General features: G+C 37.0%; 1 protein-coding gene across 1 annotated transcript in view; it reads left to right on the forward strand.

The window, feature by feature from the left end:
- The window catches only part of cntnap2a (contactin associated protein 2a), a 394,941-nt gene that overhangs the window by 244,845 nt on the left and 134,900 nt on the right, over positions 1-15,196 (forward strand). The gene's annotated exons all lie outside the window — the stretch shown is intronic.

Raw genomic sequence — 15,196 nt, forward strand, 5'->3', positions numbered from 1 at the left:
GTCAGTTAATAAATGGGAAAACAAAGTAACTTGCTTTACTTATTTGAAAAAGTAACTCAGATATTTTGTTGTAAATTTTAAGTGATGCTTTCAGAATATATTAAAGTATAAGAATATTAAAGTGATGGCGCTAGCAGAATATAGATACTTATAGGGACTTGTGGGGTGATAGAAGGTTATCTAAAACCTTAAATAAAAAATAATAAAATGTCTATCTAACTTTAGTGATAGTTCTTGCCGAAACAAATGAGGGTCAAGCGCCTTGATAACCAGGTAATCTGATACTAGAATAGGAATGCAACCTTAATAGCCCCTCAGTGGCTGATGCGCTCCCACTCTCCACTGCTCTCGGTTTGAACCCACTTATTTTTGGCGGTTTGCCCAGTTGTTAAACTGCAAGAATAGTCAGAACCATCCCAGAACGTGGTTTATGTTATAATGGCTTGGTTTCAGGAGGATTTGTACTACATTTGCTCTCTCTCTGTGAGTTTGTGTGGGCTACCAGCTGGACTTAATAACTAATTAGTGCTAAATGAAATGCAGAAGTTGCTATAGAAAGAATATAGTTGAATCACAGTTCTTAGAGAAACAAGTTAACTAAGTATAAACACATTTATGAAACGTTTGTCCTAGTTAACGGGTGGGCGGCATAAGATTCATTCGCTGATAGTTCCGTGTGTGCTCTCCTAATTAGCAGTTTATGAAAATTTCAATTAAAAAGCTGTTAATGGAGACTGTAGGAAAATTGGCAAAAGGTTAAAGTGTAAGAAGTAAACTAAAATGGAATGGAAATAAGAGGACTTTTTAAATCTTTTCTCAAGTAAAGCTCTTCATGTATGTGGAGAAAAGTAGGGCTGTCAATTCAATTTAGTACAATTCAGCATATATGAATATATTAAGCATATTTAAATATAATTATTAAGCAGATAGCTAATCAAGTATATAATAGCAAATATGTACAACCTTTGGGGTGAGTATTAATGATTTAATTTAATTAATAAATGAATAGTTTTATTTGGCAATGACACATTTGATCATAAATTGACCAAAAGTGACACTAAAAACATTCATAATGTCACAAAAGATTTCCATTTAAAATAAATGTGGTTTGAACTTTATATATAAAACTTTCTATACATATAATATAAAAAGAATCCTGAAAAACAATGATTCCTTAAAAATATTTTCCAGCACAACTGTTACACTGATAATAATAAGAAATGTTTCTTGAGCACCAAATCAGCATATTAGAATGATTTCTGAAGGATCATGTGACACTGAAGACTGGAGTAATGATTCTGAAAATTCAGCTTTGTCAGGAATAAATTGATCAAATAAACGCAGCCTTTGTGAGCATATGAGACTTTTAAAAACATTAAAAAAATCATACCGACCCCAAACCTTTGAACGGTAGTCAATATTGCCATATGCAGTATAATGCTGACCGCAGTCTTCCCTACTCCTCTTCTTCACCCCTGCAGCTTGCTATCATTCACCTTCTCTCTTATGTATTTGTACTTCCATGCTCTGCCAGTCTTTGCCACTATCCCCTGGCACTCCTGCGACCCATTTTCTGATTACAGTCAGCAATAACAATTTGCAGATGGCTGATGCTAATCTATTAATGAGCATGAAGCACAGTGAAGGCTGCTGTGAATGTTCTTAATGCTAATCTGACTTTGGAAAAAGCCTCTGCCCTTATTGTAGACACTTCCCTCTGGGGTTCTCTCCCACTACATGTTTGACTCTATACTATCTTTGTTAAATAAGGCATGAATAGAATATCACTCTCAGTCTACTCTGTACATATCAATGCAGGTGAGGGCAGAGTCACTTGCCTCACTGGATGTGCAGAGACTAGCAGTAGGCTACATTCACACTGTCAGTTTTTGGGATTGTATCAACATTTACTTACAAATTTGAGTCTCGAAATGTCCTGTTCAAACAGCAGCTTACTGTAACATCTAGAATACCGTCTGTATGAACGTGCAACAGGGGTCAAGCCCGTATTCTCTTACCAGTAACCATAGCAAGAGTGACCAAAGTAAGATCAAAGATGACAGCGTCCTGACAAATATCAAAGATGACAAATCTTCATCAACCGACAGCAGCTTTTACTATATATCTGGTTGCAGAGCGGAGCATTTGAGTCTAGTGTAGGATGCAAAACTGATGGGAGCAGCTCTGGTGGAGAACAGTGACTTGATCTAAAACCTTCAGGTGACACACAGCTCATATCTCCGCTGCTGTAAGTTACTGAAAGCGAAACTACATGTGAAAACCTGTAACACACGTTAGACGTGCATTTGTACAGCGCAGAGCGGCTCTCTCGCACTGTATGACGTGATGGACAACTAGCTGTCCAGTCTGTTTTTCATTCATACATTGCATGTTTTCCGAGAATGCGGTTGTGAGTCCTGAAAATTTACGGGTATGAGTTTGGTTATAGAATGCGGTTGTCACTCCTGTAAATAACTGAACTGAATGTATTAAGCCTTAATAATTAAGGTCTCAAAATACAGGACTGACAACCGTATTCCCCCAGGCATGCAGCAAGGGGATGCAGTGTCTCGTTCCCTTCCCAGGGAACCATGGTTACATGCGTAACCTGAGACGCAGTGTGGATGGTGAAGACCAGCAGAAAAGCGGTCTTGGAGGAACTCCAGCACTGAAGCCACCGGGCAGTTGACTGGGTTGAATAGACGCCTCCTACACCACATAGTAAATACTCTGCATTGCAGAGCATAAAGTTTCCTCGTGGAGGGAGCTCTAGAATTTAGTATGGTCTCTACTACCTCAGCAGAGAGACCTACATTTAGGAACTGATTGCCCTCAGAGGCCAGACCCACAGTTTCTACATCTCCAGCCGAGGGTGAAATATCAAGTCTCTGGCCTGTGTTAGGAGATCCCTCCTGAAGGAAATTTCCCATGGGAGACCGTCCAGGAGGGCTACTAGGTCCAAAAACCAAACTCGGGCTGGCCAGAATGAGGCTACCAACAGCAGATGGACCCCGTCCTGGCAAACTCTTTCTAGAACTCCCGGGAGCAGAGCGATCTGGGGGAAATGCGTACAGCCAAAGCCTCGGCCACGTCTGAACCATGTTGTCCAGTCCCAAAGGAGCTGGATGAGAGAGGGAGAGCCACAGTGGGCAACGAGACGTCTCTTGCAACGTAACAGACTCCACTAACCCGAGGTGGAGTCTTTATTACCCAGGCCTCAGCCCCTGCCTCGACAGGATGCTTGCTCCCACATCCAGAGATAAAGAAGTGCACTTAGAGAGAGCAACTTCCCCTGAGACCACAGGAAGATCTGGTGTGTTGCTCTGGATTGAGAACGCAAACGTAGACTCCGCCAGTGGTTTATATACGAGACCATTGACATATTGTCTGTTCGTATGATAACATAATGGCCTCTGAGGTCTGGGAGAAATGCTCTAGGGCTAGCATAACCGCTAACATCTCTAGGCAATTGTATGCCGGAAGAGATGATGTTCTATCCGCAAACCCTGTAAGCGGCCTTCCACGACCGCGCCCCACCCTGTACAGGACGCATCTGTTGACACGAAGTTTTGATGTCAAGATGCTCCTAACACTGGGCTTTGGGACAGGAACCAAGGTCTTTTTTCACATGATCAAGGAATGAAGTCGCCTGCACGTCAACTTGATCGTGTGAAGCGGGTTGCCCCTCAAGGAAAACCTCCTTGGTTCTAAGCCATCACTGCAGGGGTCTCAGGGATGAGCTTGCCTAGTTCGATTCTGGTCACTGTTGCCAGAATGAATTTGATACGTGCAGGAGACAACTGTGCCCACAACATAACCGAATTCCATATGACCCCCAGATAAGTCGTGCTTTCAAGCACCTTATGCGGTAGAGCACAACCTCTCTGTGCCGAGGCGCCATCTAGGGAATAATGCTAGGCCGAACAGAAAAACCTAACATTGGTATACTTCGCCCCCAAAAGCGAACCTCAGGAACCTCCTGAGCTCTGGAAGGATGGAGATATGAAAATAAGCGTCCTTGAGATAGATCGTGACAAACCAGTCCTTGGACTTGATTTGACTCATGATAAGAGGTAGCATCTTGGTAGCATCAGCATCTTAAACCTGAATCTCCTCAGAGAATGGTTGAGCTCTGGGGGAGGATAATGTCTATGGCCTCCTTCGCCAGAAGAGATTGAACTTCCTGCTCCATAACCTGCGCCTGTTTGGCTATTATTAGATTGGAGTGTATTGTCATTCACAGTAGATGTATAGTACAAAAATTACGATAACAATATAAGGACACAGGGTGAGTAATACAATTACTTCACTGTAGACGATACATTGTAAACAATAAAACAAGAATAAAATACAATACAAGACTGCTCACTAGAGTCTTGTTGTCTGAAAACTGCTTGTCTGAATACCCCTCCTTGATAATGAGTATGTGCATGAGGTGGGAGTGCATGAGACGTTGCATGATCAGATTTACAGATTAGTTTGTTTGACCGTTTTGTGTAGTGGGTGGTAGCTGGCAGACAGTTCTGTTGTCTGGCCTTCATTTATCCTTACTGAAGGACAATCAGTGCTGTAGTTATGCATTTTGTTGACAAACCTACAGGATGGACAGCATCCCTTTGAGTGTTTGTCTGCCCCCTTGTCTGTATTAATGCATGACAGCGCAGTTTTCTAGTTTTGCATGATTTTGTTTGTTTGATTGACCTGTTTTAACATTTCCAGATAACTTTGTTTATTTTATAATGGCCAGACAAGATCACATTTTAGGGGATCAGTGTTGGTAATCACAGCAATTACAGGACAAGTGGTCAGCTAGTCAGCATACTGACAGAGCATATGTTCAGTAGATGAGCATTAGTGCAGAGTTGTGTTGTGTCCACCACCAGAAGTGAATGCCCTATGGATTTTGAATGGAATGATTAAATACATTAAAATAAATGCTAAAATATTAGTACATTTTAAGATGTTTTATTCCGTATTTGTTTCATACAACAAACATGCAACTACATAATAAAACATTAAAATAGTACAAATATTTGGTAAGGCTTTACAAAAAGGTTTCATTTGCTAACATTAAGTAACTACATTGCTTAACAAGAACTAACAATGATCAATAGTTGTTTACAGTAGATGTTTTCTTTTTCTTTAGTTATACAGTGCACAGCATAAATGAGTACACCCCCTCTGAAACTTCTGAAAGTCAGCAATTACTCAATTACTTAGAAGACATGTTAGAGTTCTTTAGAGATATAATGTTCCAGCAAGTCTGCTTAATCAATTACCAAAGAAGCATGTCAAAATTATTCAGGAAAATAAGATTTTCTTATCAAGGTGATAAAATGTTGTGTAGCAAAAATGAGTACACCCTCCTAAAAGTTACTAAATAAAACGAAATATACATTTTCTGGTGTAAGTTTAAGGCAATATTTGATCAACAGGTAAGTATGTTAAACCAAAACATTTAAAGATAAGTAATTTCTTGACAATTAAAAGTGTTATATAGCCCACTGAATCATTCTCAGACTTAATGCTGACAACAATGGAACCACTTGGGAGAGAACTGTCAGGAGACTTATTTCTTAGCACAAAAGAGGACAGTGGTACAAGAGGATTACCAAATCATTGTTTTAAGTGTGAAATATAGCAAAAGTAACACAGAAATTCAAAAACAATGGACTTGTGACAAGGCCCCTGAAATAATCAGGCCTTCATTTTAAGCTTTCATTTAGTGATGAGGGATTTATTTATTTTTTGTTGCTAGACAAAGAGCAGGAGAAATACCAAGCGAGTGTCAGAGACAGCAAAAGCTATGAAAAGAGTGACTGTTTATCTCACAGAGTAAGATGCAGCTTGCAGAAATGACATGCATGGTTGTTGTTCTCACTGGAACTACTGACTGTAGCCAAAGCACAATAAAGTCACTTATATTTACAAAATATAGACTCTGGGAAACAATACTCTGGTCTCATGAGACCAAATCAATCATTTTGGATCTAACAGCATTGAAAATGTTATGGTGTTGCTAGAGGAGGAGTACAGTGAGAAGTGCCTGGTTCCCACAGTAAAGTTCAGTGGTAGTAAAGCTCTTATATAGGGATGTATGAGTGCTGAAGGTTTGAGGGAGTTGTGCTTTATCAATGCTGTCATGAATTCCCACACCACTGTGTAATTTAATACACAAACCTGAAACAGAAGATGTTACCCTTTCCTCATTCCCTGCGTTGTTAGGCATTTTTTCAACATGACAATGAGGATATGCATTCTCCCAAGGTGAAAAACCTTCTGTGGACATGTATTGCACTCAATCTTAACACTCTTGAGCACCTGTGGGGGATTCTGTAGAGACGAGTTGAGCAACACTCCCCATTAAAGATCAAGGCATTTAAGGAGCTCATCATCCAGGAGTTAAACAGGACAGATGTGACAATTTGTCATGAACTTGTACACTCCGTGCCAAGAAGGGTCAAAATTATGGAGGGCATACTAAGTACTAGAATATTATACATTTGTTGAATTAAATCTAGGGTGTACTCATTTCTGCAATCCTTAATTTAAACAAAATTGGCTAATTTACTTATTTTATGGCTATTAATGACATATATTTCTCAGTTTTTATGTATATGTTTAATACATTTTAGTTTTGCCATCTTTCCATGAATTGTATTAGTGATCATAAAGAAAATACATCTTTTGTATTTGTTCAGAGGGGGTGTACTCATTTAAGCTGTGCACTGTATCTTGCTTAAGGCATGCTGGTGCCCCTTTAAAAACAATAGGTGCATGTTGCCCCCTGCATGTCACAGAATCTGAATCATCCCTTTAGACAGTTTATGCTCAGATGCATGTGAAGAGACAATGGAAGAGAAAACTATTTCCCAAAATATGCTTTCTAAATTGACTGTCAGGTTTCATCAAATTATGGAGGGCTGGCATTCTGCGACCAAATGAAGCGTTAAATCAGAATTGCATCCTGGGTGCATTAAGTTTGGTAATTGGGAAGTTAAACTGTAATTGTCCTAATTTCTTGATGCCTTCAGCCCTCTCATGGATGAGCCGTCAGGTTGTTCTATTGCAGCTTCACTTTGTCTGTGCCGTCCCCAGCGTCCTCGGGCCTCTTGACCTCCATTAGCTCAACATTGGGGATGGAGTTGAGAGATGTCTGCCGTACATGTCCGTATGTCATCCCTTCCGATTACGGCACGATCAACAGTGACGTTTTGTTTATTCCTCGTCCCCTACAGAGGGACCAGAGGTCCATTTGTATTTAAATTGTTCTCTTTACAGCTAAATTAACCACCTTCCACTATGATTAGGCCTCGGCTGTCACACAAAGGAAATTAAATTTGATGATGATGAATTGAGAAAAGTGTTTTTGTTTTGTCGTCTCCTTTTTTTTTTTTTTTTTTTTTGTCCAGTTATGATAGACAGTATATTGTCAGCTGGAGGCTGTAGCTTATTGTATGAGCAGAGCATATAAATAAGAGCAGACAGTGAGCCGTGAACCATCAGGGGGCTCTGTGTCTGTGATGTCCACACAATTAAAAGCATTCTTTTTCTTGATTAGCGGACAAATCTGAGAGACATGAGCTGAGTGCTTGACAAAAACAGGCATTATTCATTCAGCCTATAGTCTTCAGAAAACATCTCACTTTCAGCACCGTGTCTGTGACAGTACAAACATTGTGTAAGTGATCTGCACTTTGAAAATATTTTATATTTGCTCAACCAAACATTATTTGTATTATTTTCTTCTAATAATCAAGATTGGATATTCTTTGTTATAAAAAAGTGGTGATTTTTCAATTGTTTAACTTCGAATTTTTTTCGAGTAAGGCCTGTTTCACGTCATAAAGGGTGGAATTCCTTGTATAAGCACTTCTCCCTGATAAGCGTGTACACACACAAGAGCAAGTCTTTTACAGTATTTTACGCTTCACAATGAATATCAGTCAAAGTAAAGTTGCATCAGATGTCTGTGTTTTGTTGGCAATCGGCATGCAAGTGCATAAAATGTAAACAACACAAACGTTTTTGTTCCCTTTTTATTTATAATGATGTCACAGCTTGCAGACGATCTCTATGCAAAAGCTGCGCAAGCTCGTGACTCTTTAGTTCTGCCCACGGTGCTGATGGCACGCCTCCAGGAGCTCGGCTTTTTTCGGAAAGACTCGGTACTACAGCGTGTCTATCTTTTATAAATATGATAAAACTAAAGACTTTTCGGAGATATGAAGGATGCAATATTAGTCTATATGTACACAAGATTAACATGAGATTGGCAGAAACTGTGTGTGATACACCCCCTTTAACTCACCTGTTAGCTTGAATCATAAGTTCACATACAGTGAGATTCAAAAAGTATGAAATTGCCAGTGGAAATATTATTTTGCATTTTTTTCTAGATTAATACAATGTAAAATTATCAATAAAAAATTTATAAATTAGCAATTTGTTTTTGTATATTTTTTTTACATGATTAAATAAAGAAGTTTGTTTAAAAGTAATCTAAAAGTAATCAAAATGTAGTTAGATTATATTACCTTAAATGTGTAATGTAATGAATTACGTTACTAACTACAATTTTTGTCATGTAATTTGGAATCAGTAACTGATTGTTGTGAAAGGAGAATGTAAGTGTGTAAGAGTGCCAGAATGAATTATGGCTTGTACGGATCCTCATATACTATATGTATGTGTGTGTGTATACATATATATATATATATATATATATATAAAATACCGTTGAATAGTTTGGGCTCGGTAAGCTCTTTGAAAGAAGTCTCGTACCGCTTACCCAGGCTGCGTTAATTTGATAAACTACATTAAAACTACATTACAAACAGTAATACTGTGAAAAATTATTACAATATAGAATAACTGTTTTCTATTTAAAAATTGTTTAGTGTCACATGATCCTTCAGAAATCATTCTAATATGCTGATAGGAAGTGCAAAAGAACAGCATTCATTTGAAATAGAATAATTCAACGCAAATAAATTACTGAAGCATGTGTAATTGCGTCATTTACGTAATTTTAGTCACGCAGTTAGATGATCTTTGGAGCCGGGAGTTTATCACACTGAGCATCTACAATGGCGCAAAGGACCTGTAACCCCGGTAACCCTCTATTCTAACCCTTTAACCTGATTTTGAGATTCTCTGTTTGCGATCAGATCATTTGTATGGCATCTGTATGGCCAGATGATACACAAACTACATTTCTCAGCTGAATAAAGCGATCCAGCATCTTGCTAGTAGAGTTTTGATGAATGAGGATTGCAATCAAGGTAAAGACGATTGCAATGACGTACAGGAGTTTTACAGTAAGCACATGTAAATGTTTCCCTTATATTAATATACAAACAAACCATGTATGTACACTCTTGACGCACTGATCACGCATTGTATTTATGCACACAAATCAATTCAGTACATCCATGTTGTTTCCACACACATTCAAGGTAATGTTTAGTAATTCTGAATGGATCCATGTACTGTAGTATATGATTTAGTGTTTTTTTTTTTTTTTTTTTGCATCTCCATGTGGACTTAGAATCCTTCAGTCTGATACTTTGCTGGATATAGCAAATGATGACAAAATGAATGTGTTAAACAAGATAAATGGTGTATTCTTAATTTCACAATAAGTGTGCGATTAATCGCGATTAAAAAAAAAAAAGTAATCTATCGACAGCCCTACTACACAGTGTATTGTATACATTGTTCATTTATTCTGCATTTACAACACTCATAGAGCATAAGTGAACATTCATGTTCTAAATTTCGAAATACCCTGCGTTATCTGCTTTGATGTTCTTTCTGTATTCCGGTCTTATCGGTAGGAAAGTTGTAGATCCTCTCAAGACATGAAGATTTTATAGCAGTATGTAATGTAGGAAATCGCAAAGGGCAGACCTGAGAATGATTAACAAAGACACTCTATGGATCAGAGGAGGAAACGGAGAGAGAGGTTGACTAGTGATATTGCCTAGAGAGTCCTGCACTGTTTCTATCTTTTCTTAAATTCAAATCACTCTTCCAATCTTCCCATCTACAAATCTGCCAGAAAGCCCAATTTTAAAGTATGTTGCACTTTTTTTTCCCAGTTCAAGCAAACATGGTCATCTAGATTTACTGCTCAATCAAACGGTTTCAGGATTTCAGAAAAAACAAACCCAACGTCAGTGCATCAAAATGTCATACATTTTTATGGAAAGAGCAATTTAAGGAATATTTCACCCATGTTGTCATTTACTCACCCTTATGTTGTTCCAAGCCCATAGGCTGTAATTTTTCTTCTTCTGTGGAACACACAAGAAGAATGTTTGAAGAAACTTCACACTGCCCTGTTCCAGACAACAGCTGTTCATAATGACTACGTCTGTTAAACTCCAAAACTGACCCAAAAAAAGTAATGTAACTTGTGCTCTATATTTGAAGTCCTCTGAATTCAAATGGTATCTGTGTGAGAGGAACAGACTAAAATTTTGAGTCATCATTCACTGGAAATCTTCCCCTATAATGAACTTGTGAACTTGAGAACCACTGTGAAATAATAAATAATTCAGTGAGTTGAACTCAAGAACTGGGTCAGTAATTGAATCAAATTTTTGTGGCTTTTTCTGTGTTCATCTTGTTCACAAACAGAACTGAATAATAGTTTTTGGAGGATAAAAACAACATAAAGCTGAGTAAATGATTTTTCTTAGTTGAACTATTCCTATGACTGTGATGCTTACTTAGCACAAAAAAATGCTTCTACTAACTTCTAAGAAAAGTGTTAATCCTGCCCTTCAAAACTATATTATTGCTTACAGTGAAGTTAAACTCAGCACTACATTGATCATTAATAATTGCTTTTGTTGCTGCTATCAGAATAAATGGCTTTTGTTATTAGTTAATTCATCATATTTATTTTTCGCTGTTGACCTTAAATGTTTGCTTGATGGTCTGTGTATTAAGGAAAAAGCTTTAGCCTTAAAATGTTGTTTTTTTATGTGTGTCCTGGTCTTTGTACGAGGATATGAAGATAAATTATGTTGCATAAACGTTCTATCAGAGTAACCAGAGCATGTCCACACCACACAGTTTAAAACCACATTAAAATGCAGACTGTCCTTTGTGTTTCGGAAATTATTAGAGGTGCTCAGACAGCTCATTGCCTTGACACTCTTAAACTGAAATTGACGTCATTTGGTTTACTCTACGTGAACCCAACCGTTTGCCCTTTGACCGCCAGACTATTCATATTGAGAAAGATATGCAGAGAAACAGCTCAAATGCATAATGAGATGCAAAGTTAGCAGGCGTTCTGTCAGTGTGTGAACAGTTGAAGCTCTTTAGCTGAAAATGAACCAAAATGTTTCTGTTGGTCAGTAATGTTTTAGTTAAGGGTGTAATTATAATTTAATTCATGGTGAGAGGTGAAATGCTAAGAAGTTGTTACATGGATTGTGTAAATGTTTTTTGAATGTCAAAGAGAATGTTGATTTAAATTGGGTATTTTTTATATATCTTGATTGTTGTTTATAGTCCATTAAAGTGTCAATGGAACCATCTTAATTATGGCCTGAAAGGACAAAGGTCATATTCATTGGCCCCAAAAAGTATTTGTTTTCAAACGCAGTGATATTTAGGCATTTTGGGACCACTGTTTATGTGGGCTAATGTCACATGATTTTCCTTTTAGAATTCGAAAGAACCACAGCTCTGTAAATCACAATTTGCATATGACACTAATAATCTGATATTAGCATCTGATATTAGCATTTACCGTGACAGGAAGAGTGTGATTAGACTTCATTTCCCAAAACAGACCCAAATATTCCTCTCCAGATCGCATTGTTCTGGTGTAACCTTTAGCAAATGTTAACTAGATCTGAGCGATGTTTGTTTTGTCGTGCAGTGATCCTATTTACAGACGAGTCAACAGTACTATGTTATTGGCTGTGCCTTTGCTTCAGTGCTATGTAAATACATTTAGCATTCTAAAGTGCCCTTGTCCCACATGAGACCCGGTGACAGTAGAGGAAGTTTAATTAGGGAATGGATCCTCTGGGGTGTGGCAAAGGCACTTTTTCTGTCAAAAGTGTTAAGTTCAGCTGAATTTTAGAACTAAATCTATGAACAAGTAAGGCACCATTATGATGTAAGGCACCATTTTTAATAGACCCAAATGAAAACAAGACTGTAAGGGATAGATGTACAGTCAGTGATGTTATCGTTAGCCCAAAAATAAACTATTAAATGGATGGATGGATGGATAGATAGATACGTAGATAGATAGATACATAGATACATAGATAGATAGATTGATAGATTGATTGATTGATTTTGCCCAACCCTCCTATACTTAATTTTTCGCATTCCGCTCCGTTTCACTCACAGTTGAGTGTGCGAGCCTTTCAAAGTATTCTCTTTTTTCCACGAATGCAGAAAGACGCATTTGACACGTGCACACTACCTAGTGGACTTTTTCTCAAGCGCTCAAGTCATTTGTGTATGCGCTGTTCTTCTTCTGCTCTTTTTCCTGTTGTGGCCGTTAGCAAACAGCGTTGTATTACCGCACACGCCTCCTTCTGGATTGGAGTGTGGATCGCCTGTGATCGACTGTTTTCGGCATCTAACTGCATGAACCGAACCGTGACATCTGTACTGTACGGTCCGGGATGAATACATGTACCGTTACACCCCTAATAGATATATAGATAAAACACTTAAAGTTTAAAAAAAAAAAAACACTTAAACAGAAAATTAGAAATGTTGCTTTAGCCAGTAGCTTAAGTTGAAACTAAACAAAATAAGTTTAAGTTAAGGTACTAAAATTACTTAACATTATGCTGAAATAAAAATAAATTAAAGCTATATAAAAATATTCACGAAAAAACTAATAAAATGACAAGAGCACATTATAAAACTACTCAATGTAAATAAAATTAAAATGAAAGTTGAAAATATAAAAGTAAAAACTAATTCCAAAATATACTAAAATATTGGAATTTTTATTCACTGGAAATAGACTGTATATTTTTTTGTATATACAGTACTGTGCAAAAGTCTTAGGCCACCACCAGCTTTGTTGTTTTGTAAATGTTTTAATGACCATACATATTTATTTTTCTGTCTCTTTATTAAGATACAAACAGAAAATACAGGAAATCTGTACAAAAAATGTATAAAAAAAAAAAAAGAAAAAAGAAAAAAACAAGTGTAAGGGGAGGTCACTAAATACTTGCCACTTTAGCCTAGAAGTCGTTTGTTTTTTGTTTGTTTTTATCTGATTTTTTTTTTTTTTTTTCTGTTTTTTAATACTGCATACAAATTTCCTGTATTTTCTGGATATATTCTAATAAAGAGACTGAGAAATAATGATATATGGTCATTATACCATTGCTAAAACAACATCTAATGGTTGCCTAAGACTTTTGCACAGTACTGTATATATAAACGGAACATTTGACAGCGTATGGGCAGATTCTGTGTGATGTTAAACCATGCAAGATAAATCACATTTACTTCAGCTAACATGATAGGAGCTGCTTTGATGTATAATTGAGGACATGATGTTTGATTCCTTATTAGCATGCATGCTGTATATATCAGATATAATAGAAATTGATTCAATTCCTGGCTGATACGAGCTTATTAGAAGCCTGGAGGTTTGTGTGGATCTTTGAATGGAGATCTGTGTGTCTTACTCAGAGTTAATGATCAGGCAACAAACCAAGTACACGTCTTGTGCACCTAATCATTCACACCGTGAAATAATTACCATTTGCATATATTAATGCATCATTAAATTCAATAATGTAGTCGTATGTTTTATTGACACAGTCATATGTCATTTTTCAGCCCACTTTGGTGCATGACTGGAATGCCTCAAATCTGCCTAGTTTTTTTTCAGATTGAAGTTAATGAAAGATGAGTTAGGTTGCATTATCTTTTTCTTTTCCCTTTCCAAACATACTGTACAACTACATTTGCAGTCACCAGAATGTATGCTTTCTGGTCAAGCCATGTATTTATCAATGCCACAGTTGCAGCAAAAAAACATCCTGAGCCTAGTGCACTGCCCATGGTTATGTGACAGCCGTCTGCGGTGTTATGTCTGTGAGCAGAAATTAAAATTTAGTCGTGACAATGGGATGGACTTTACCCAGGATGCAGTCTGTCTCCCATGGCAGCAATAGCAGGAAAACAGTGTCCAAGAGGAAGGCGCAGTTAATTGCGCTGGGCAGCCACGCCACAGTTTGCCTCATGTGCTCCAGATGGTTCAGGACAACACAAGCTGCTTCATTATCAACATGGTCAGCCCTGTTTGTGCCTGCTGGCACCAGGGGTTCATGGATTGCTTATGGTTTAAATTAGGAGCGCATTCCAGGAAAATGGCCTGTCCTCTACCTTTCCCATTTCTGATAGTAATGTATTTTCACTTTACAGTAACTTTCAGTGTCTTAACATTAGTTTAATTGAACAATACTTTTACAGCATTCAGTAATTTAGGTTAATGTTAATGTATCTATTCGAAGTGTATGAATTAACAATGGTTAATGGGTTATGAACAAACATGAATTAAAAATTAACAATAGTAGGGTATGTCTATTAATTAACAATAGCCTGGGTTCATTAATGCTGTAAGAAAGCTCTGTTAACTGCTAGTTCATGATACCTAATCCATGAACTGATGTTGAATTTTATTAATTTAACATTTTTGTAAAGTGTTACCATGAAAGTTACAAATGACTGTAATTAAAACTATAAATTATAATTATTTTAAATACATTTTATATAGTTTTTATAGTAAAATGGCTGTTTAAAAGCATGATTGATTGATTGATTGATTGGTTGGTTGATTGGTTGATTGACTGACTGACTGACTGACTGATTGATTGATTGATTGATTAATTGATTGATTGTAAATCTACATTGCATAGTATCTGTAAAATGACTTTGTATTGACGTACATACACTACTATTTAAAAGTTTGGGTCAGTTAGATTTTTAAATGTTTTTGCAAGAAGTCAAGGCTGCATTTTTTTTTTTTATCAAAAAAATCATAATTTTGTCAAATCGCAGTCATTTTGTAAATTATTATTACAGTTTAAAATAACTGTATTCAATTTTCATATATTTTAAAATGTAATTTATCCCTGTGATAGCAAAGTTGAATTTTCAGCATCATTACTCCAGTCTTCAGTGT

Source organism: Ctenopharyngodon idella, chromosome 23 (assembly GCF_019924925.1).
Source record: "Ctenopharyngodon idella isolate HZGC_01 chromosome 23, HZGC01, whole genome shotgun sequence".
Taxonomy (NCBI): Eukaryota; Metazoa; Chordata; class Actinopteri; order Cypriniformes; family Xenocyprididae; genus Ctenopharyngodon; species Ctenopharyngodon idella.